This window comes from Furipterus horrens, unplaced genomic scaffold (assembly GCF_987537825.1).
Source record: "Furipterus horrens unplaced genomic scaffold, mFurHor1.1.pri manual_scaffold_12, whole genome shotgun sequence".
Classification (NCBI taxonomy): Eukaryota; Metazoa; Chordata; class Mammalia; order Chiroptera; family Furipteridae; genus Furipterus; species Furipterus horrens.
The window spans coordinates 46,245,882-46,253,136 of record NW_028327182.1 but is presented as its reverse complement, the minus strand read 5'-3'; the positions used below and the strand labels follow the sequence as shown (position 1 = coordinate 46,253,136).

At 42.7% G+C, this 7,255-nt stretch overlaps 1 long non-coding RNA gene across 1 annotated transcript in view; it reads left to right on the top strand.

The window, feature by feature from the left end:
• The first annotated feature begins 616 nt into the window (after nucleotides 1–616).
• Nucleotides 617–7,255, top strand: part of LOC149996114 (uncharacterized) — a 361,299-nt gene continuing 354,660 nt past the window's right edge. Inside the window, exon 1 of the long non-coding RNA XR_016507421.1 lies at nucleotides 617–924. This is a non-coding gene — a long non-coding RNA (uncharacterized LOC149996114). The remainder of the gene's footprint in view (nucleotides 925–7,255) is intronic.

Sequence of the window (7,255 nt, the reverse complement as noted above, 5' to 3'; positions counted from 1 at the left end):
ACCTACTCCTGCTAGTTCCACTGCCCTGCATGCTCTACCTAGGCCAGGCGGTGGGCCGCGCTCGGCCGGATTCCACCGCCCACTCCACGCCCGCAGCCCTTGCACACGCCGATTCCAGCCAGATGATCGGCCACGTGCGTCCGGGTCCTCCTCTCGGCCCCACACGGGTCCGGGCGCCTCCCAGGTTGCTGTGGTAACCCTGGGGTCTCTGTTTCCGTTGCCCCGCACCCAGCTTAAGAGTCGGGACAGCGGGGTAGGGAGTGAGTGTCTCAGCTCCTCCCTAGAGGGGGCAGCGCGACAGTGGGCTGCGGGCGCCGCCTCTGCTGCATCCGTGGCTGCGCGCTCCGCTCCGCTCAGCTCGGCTAGGATCCGGAGTCCGCGCCTGCCGCGGTGCCTTCCCCGCCTTCTCCGCCGCCTCCCAGCGGGCAGCTCCCCCAGGCTAGAAGCGCGTTCGATTCTTCGTCTCCGGATTGACGGATTTCCGGATGTGAAGAATTTCGCCTCGGTCCCTACGAGCATCTCGGCCTCTCTTCCCCTCCCCTCGCGACTCCACCACGCCGTGGGCGCGCGCGCGCGTACACACATACACACACACACATACACACTCACACACACACTTCCACTTGCAAGAGCGCGTGCGCACGCCCGCGCGCTCCGAGCTGGGGAGTCTCCAGCGCCCCTCAGCAGATCCTACTCTCTCGGGCGCCGCTACTCACACAGGCTTCCAGCCGCCACGGGGCGTCCTCTGTCTGCGGCGGGGGCGGCGGAGAGAACCGCAGCTGCAGCCTGGCCCGGTCTCTCAGCTCCGTGCTCGGGACGGAGTCGGGAGAAGCGGACAAGGAGGACGCCGAGACAAGGAAGAGCCGCGCCCGGCGCCCAGCTCCGCGCCGCGGGCTGTCTCAGCTCCCGGTATCGCGGCCCCAGGTAAGCAGCTTTGGGGCCCGCGGCATCACTGGGGCGCCCGGGCTTGGAGCCGGGGTTCCCAGCCCCGCCCCCTCCACGGCACCGGGGCAGAGGTTCGGAGGGGAGAAGGCTGGGGCGGAATGTGGATAGGGATGGGGAGAGGTAGATGGAGCCATAGGTAAGGCTGGTAGGATGGTTGCTTGGAAGCATGGGGGCTTCGGCGCAGCCCCCCGAATACCTTACTTCGCCCCACCCGTGTTCCACCCCTGTCACTTTTACGAGCCCGGGGGTGTCAGGCGCCCCAGACAGCTGTTCGCTGCTCTCCCGGCGGCCGGCAGCCAGTGTTGGCTCCGAGCTCCGCACCCGCCGCATGGCTCCTACCTCCCCTGCACCTTGGACAGCGCACCCCGCCTCTGCTAGTCCCCTGAACCGTAGGCGGGACCGCGTCCTGCTCCCTCAACCCTCTCGCTGCCTTCGTCTTCCAGGTTGTCACCCGTCCGCCCTGTATCCCTTGTCCTCCCAGCCTTGGCGGACTCTACTCTGGTGCGGGATGGAAACTTTTCTCCCTGCCTAGTCTGCGCTAGGTACTATAGTTGTTATTTGTGACTGTACCCTTAACGCGGGGGAACTCAAAGACTCCTTGGACTTGTCTTCCTGGTGAGAGCACGTCCTGCCCCGCCAGCCCGAAGCAGAGGAGGCACTGGATAGCTGGTTTCGGGAACTGCCAGCGTGCAGCAGGCTCTTGCACCTCTCGGACTCTCCACCTCTGAGAACTCCGCACGTGCGCGCCTCCCACGGCCTCGCCCCTCCCTGACCACCCCGGTTGTCTCCCGGCACGCCACGGCCACCCCATAGGTTGGATACCCAGGCTCGCGGGCCTTGATTGGCTGAAGGCGTAGCCCCGCCTCCTTTTCGTAGGATGGTGCTGGTTCTAGAGTGTTGTGGTTGTCATCCAGCGGCGGGCACTTTGGGGAAGTAGGGTCTACAGGTATAGAATACTTGCAGGATAGGATCCCCGTGTCCCATTGTGTATAGCTACTTACCCCACCCTCTTTCCTCCAAATACTCTACTGTTTTCTCATTTTCTATCTCTCAGTATTTTACTGCTACCACGGTAAAAAAAAATAGTCTTGTAACCCTACTTTTATTAATAGCATATTTGCTCGGTGGTACCGATTTTAAAAAGAGGTTTGGAAGAATGAAGGAAACGTGCGTATGGGGGGATCCTGGCAAACTGGGCTACAGATTTGAGCCCTGTAGTTTGGAGAAAGTAATTGGTGCCTAAGGGATCTGAAGAGGGTTGAAAAAGTAAGAAAGACATTGTTTTTTGGAGGAGAAACGGAGGTGAGTGAGCATGGGAAGCTGAGGGAGAAGGAAGTGGGTTATTTATGATATGAGAGTGAAAGAGAAATCCAGACGGGCGCTCCTGAGAGGTGGGTGCATCTTGAAGAGGGCTCTGTCTGGGAAAGAGGTAATTATGAGCTAGTATTGTATTTAGTTCATTACTAACACACTATGTTTCTGTTTTGCCCTTTTGACAGGACCCTTTATAGTAACAATCCATTTAGTTAATTTTGTTTATTCCAGTTTCTTATAATATATAGATTTTCAACTGGTAATGAATTTCAAAATGTGAATTTCAAAGACTCCTCTAGGGGGATGCACTAAAATAGTTAAGTTAGAGTGCTTTTGAAATATTGTGAAGAAAGATGGAGAGCATTGCATAAAATCCAAAGATTGTTCTGGCATTATTTAGGGCCCTTGCAGAAGTAATATGTATGCATAAGTGATACTAATTTCTCTTCATTTCAAAGCATGATTGCCTCTAGCATTTTGAAGCTTTAATTCCTTCAGGCTGTTTTGATGTTGTGTCTGTACATCTAAGAATATTGTAATTCCTATCTTTTGAAGCCTTGTCGCAAAACAAATAGCAACTGATGCAAGTTAATGTTGACAACTTTATATTGAGTACACTGTGTTATTTTATTTGTAAGCTAGTGAAATATGCAAGAGTAACATAGCATGAGTGTTATTCCCCTGGGACCCATATCAAAACAAAATGGGAATCACATGAAGCTATTCCAGGGAGAATAATTCAATTATTTAAAAAATGAATATATTTTAAGATTCTTGTCTGTAAACAACACCAAATTTTCCCATTTGAATTATTATCTTTGTACGCAGTGGTACACATGATATTAAGCCAAGTAGTATATTAAATATATTATATTTAAATATAATATATTCAGATGATTCTGAAGTAGATACTAAAGGCTTTCCATTTATTATTTTTATATAAGTAGACAGAATTGCTTTGTATTCAAAAAACAGAATTTGACACATCTTGCCAACTGGAAATTATTGTTATTGTTGAGAATATAATTCTTACTGTGTTTTCGTATCTCTAAGTCATGCCTTCATTTTCCCTCAGGGATTTAGATTCTAGTTTTTGGCTTACCAAGTTTGATGGATTTGGAGATAGGAGAAGAATGTATATATTCACGTATACAATATACATATATACAAAATGTATGTATATGTATCAGCACACAGATATATATTTATATACATAGTTTGTGGGCACATTCAATCTATTTGTTCATATATATGTTGTCATCCTTAGAAAATTTTCTTGTATCTTCTTGTTCAAAAGGTGGCCTCATTTTAAAATATAGAAAACATTATCAACAGTAAAATTGGCCAATAGATCATGGAAACAGACAATAGTATTTTGTTGCTTGGCAACCATGTACTGTGAATGAAAAACAAAGCAGTGACAGCTTCTTCCACATCCTGATACTCATGTTGTAGCTCAAGCATTGCAACCTTCAAATGAGGCAAATCTACTAAGTTTCATCTGAGTAAGGTGAAACTGTTTCTTTTGGGGGATGTTTTAAAAAATAATATTTAAACATTTTATTATTAAAATTATATTGTTGTTGTGGAAGGAAATGAAGCATCTAATTTCAGTTGCCATCTTGAACCTAGTGTAAACTGAAAAATACAAGATTGGGAGGAGTATTTAGTCCCTACTTATTCTTCCCTTTATGGTCAGTACTTCTATTTTCTGCTGCCATAGATGCTCTTAGGATTTTACAAAAACCTGTGAATTCTCCATTATACCTAAATAGATGGCTGGATTTTTAACTGCTAGGAGGGAATTAGAGAATGATGCTCTGGCCTGACCCTTTAATTTTAAGGGACACTGAGGCACAGTGAGGTGATGTGAGTTGATTCTGGTGACAAAGCCATCTCTAGGATGTCTACCTTTAGGTCACACTTGAAAAATTTTCCCTCATTTCCTCCTCTGACTTACTTTTATTGTTGTTGTTATTCTTCATTTACATAAAATTTGTAACTTGGATATTTATCCTAATAAAGATACTTAGAAAATGCAGCAATATTTTGGGGGAAAAATTTAGTTTTGACACTAGACTAGATTATAGTTTTAGATGCATTGTATACTATGTGTTCTGCCTTTAATCTCTGAAAGTTCTGATTCCCACTTATTTCCCCAAACTGGACAGTTTTTAATGATCTATTATTCTCTATGTAGATTTTAAACATGGATAAGATTGAAGATTATATTGGTCTGCTTGTATACCTGCAGGGGCTTAAACATTACAGCTAATTAATCACTCATTCCAGTTTTCTTTCTGCAACATCATAGACATACTGTTGGTGTAGTGATCTGGGCTTTATAATATATGTGAGACAGATTGTGCCATTGCATAATACTCATTTCAGTCTTGCCAAAGCTGTCTTGCCAAAAGTGTTACCTGAAGGCTGTTTGTGGAGGGTAAGTCATTTATCTGTGAGAGATGGTAATAATGCAGATTGTTTCTTAACTCTAAAATGTTAATGAATAGTTTATTGGGTAGGAGGCAAATTTGGATCACATATGCATTTTTGAGCATTTCTTCTAAACTTAAAAAGTGTATTGCATAGGTGATGTGTTTTGAAGTTCCTTATGCTATTTTAAAGAATCTGTATTCCTTTGTTTATTACTTATGATAAAGGTAGGCGTTTAACTTTAATATGGTAAGTAGAAAATTTCAACTGGACTGGTTGGAGAAACAATGGAGTGACTATTAAGTACCATTGAAGAGCCATTTTCACCAGAAAAGCATGCACTTTAGCATATTTGTAGGGGGAAATAAGTTGATTTACAGCATGTTTAACCTAGTTTTAGAAGCCTGCTATTAACTTGTTCTAGCTAGAAGGATTTTCACGCAGAATTATAATTTGGCAGATTTCAAGTGAACTTCACTAATTTTTTTTAGAACCATTTCCCACAATCTGGTTATAGTTTGTCCAGCACAAGTACTTCTTTTGGGTTACTCTGAATTTTAAGGTTATTATTATTATTATCTAAAATTCCTGAACCACTTATCTTTGTATTGTGTGTTACTTACTAAACATCTGTAGTTCACACATTTAGCTTAATCCACTGGAATCTTGAAACTTAATTAACTTCCCTCTGCTATTTTCATGTACAAGATAATGTGTGTGTTTGTGTATATGTAAATACGTTCACAGTACTTACAGTTTTTCCTTTTTGTTTTCATCCTTATGATAGAACACTAAAGTACTTGATTTGTGTTCTTTTCAAAATAGCAAAGAGAAGCTATAAACAAGAGATATTTCCATTTTCCATTTTCTTATGTCAGTTTCTGCTATTGCAGCCTGTAAACTCTCACCCACACAAATAGGATGATTACTAAAAACAGGGAAACAAATAAATATACATCTAAGCATGATCCCATTTGCTACCCTCCAGCCTAGTCAAGAAAGGATATTTTCTCATTCCTCAACACATATTTTCATGCAAATTCACATACACATTGAGTTTAAGGTCCTATAGACTCTTTTTTATTTTAAGAGTGGACAGAAAAAGTATTTGATTGGGAGACCTGTGGATGGAAGTTTTTAAAAGTAAATACTACATATTCATATTTTCAGAAATGCAGTAGCATTTGGAAGAATTAAATTGAATTATTTCCTTTGGAGATTTTTCAAATTTATGCTGATAATATAACCCATGGGCCCTCATAACAGTGCCCAGTACCTACAACAGTAGAGCCTGCCACATGGTAGAAGTAACCCAGTATGTATTTTGTGGAGTGTGCACTTGTCTTCCTTCTTTTTGTAATGTTGCAAATATTTCCATTTGTATCTATATGAATGGTAAAAGTTGAGAAAATGGAGAAATTACTTTAGTTTTTTAATTGTTTCTGACACTGTATTAAAAAGTAGAAATAATTAACTTAGCCAGTGATATTTGTGAATATATTTATTGTTAGTATGGAAAGTTATACTGGGGGTATTGATTTTTCACAAATACAGCCATCCTGAGTCCTGACTAGGTTTTTAATAGCCCACAGCAGCATAACAAAGGTTATGGCAGCTAGTCAGAAGGAATACTTGATTTATAAATAGTTGGAGCTGGAAGGTGAAGCTTGCTAGACCCAATGTAATTATCCAGACTAGAATGTAGCCAAGGTGCTGTGCTTAACATCCCAAAGAGTGGGAGAAAAGCCACAATGAGGTCTTTGATCACTTACAGGTGACTGGACATCTGCTTTGGTCTCCTGTGTAAGAGAGCACCTTGAGTAGCTTGAAAACTGTAGAAGCTGTAGTGCACATAAGAGACAGGACCCAGGGTGACCATCTAGCTCCCACATATCACATTTCTGGTCATTGGAAGAAGTCACAATCCCAAGAGCTAACTGCCATTGAGATAAGACTTTCTTCTTCATACTGCTCCCTCTTTGTGAAGTAGGGAGAAAGTACAATGTCTCTGGGAAAAACCTTGGCAGAATCACAAGGTATTATAGAAAAAATCTTGACAAGCTTCCGATTCCTCTTGAAGAACCCTTTACCTTTCTACCACTTTATAGGTGTTTCTTTCCTTTGTAGAATTTAACTCACAGTTTCATATCAGCAAGTCTTTGTTAAGGTCATGCTGAAGAAGGTTACAGTATATTTCTGGAGAAATTCTTGAGTGTCTGGTATATAATAGGTGTTCAATATATATTTGTTTAGTTTTACTAATGAAATTGTATATACTATTTTGGTAGATATGGAAGATAATACCATATCATTATCTTTTAGGATTACTTCTTCAACAAACATCTTTTGAGCATTTACTATATGAATGCTACAGTATTTGGCTGTAGGGATTATAAGATTCTTAAGGCTCAGTTTGTGCTCATGGAAGAGAATATATGCTACTTGCATGGAAGTGCATACATTCAGTGTGCACTTCCATGCAAAAAGTAACTATGCAGAAGGGTCATAGGTCTGGGGCCAGACCATGGAGGACCTAGTAAGGCCCACTAAAGGTTTTGTA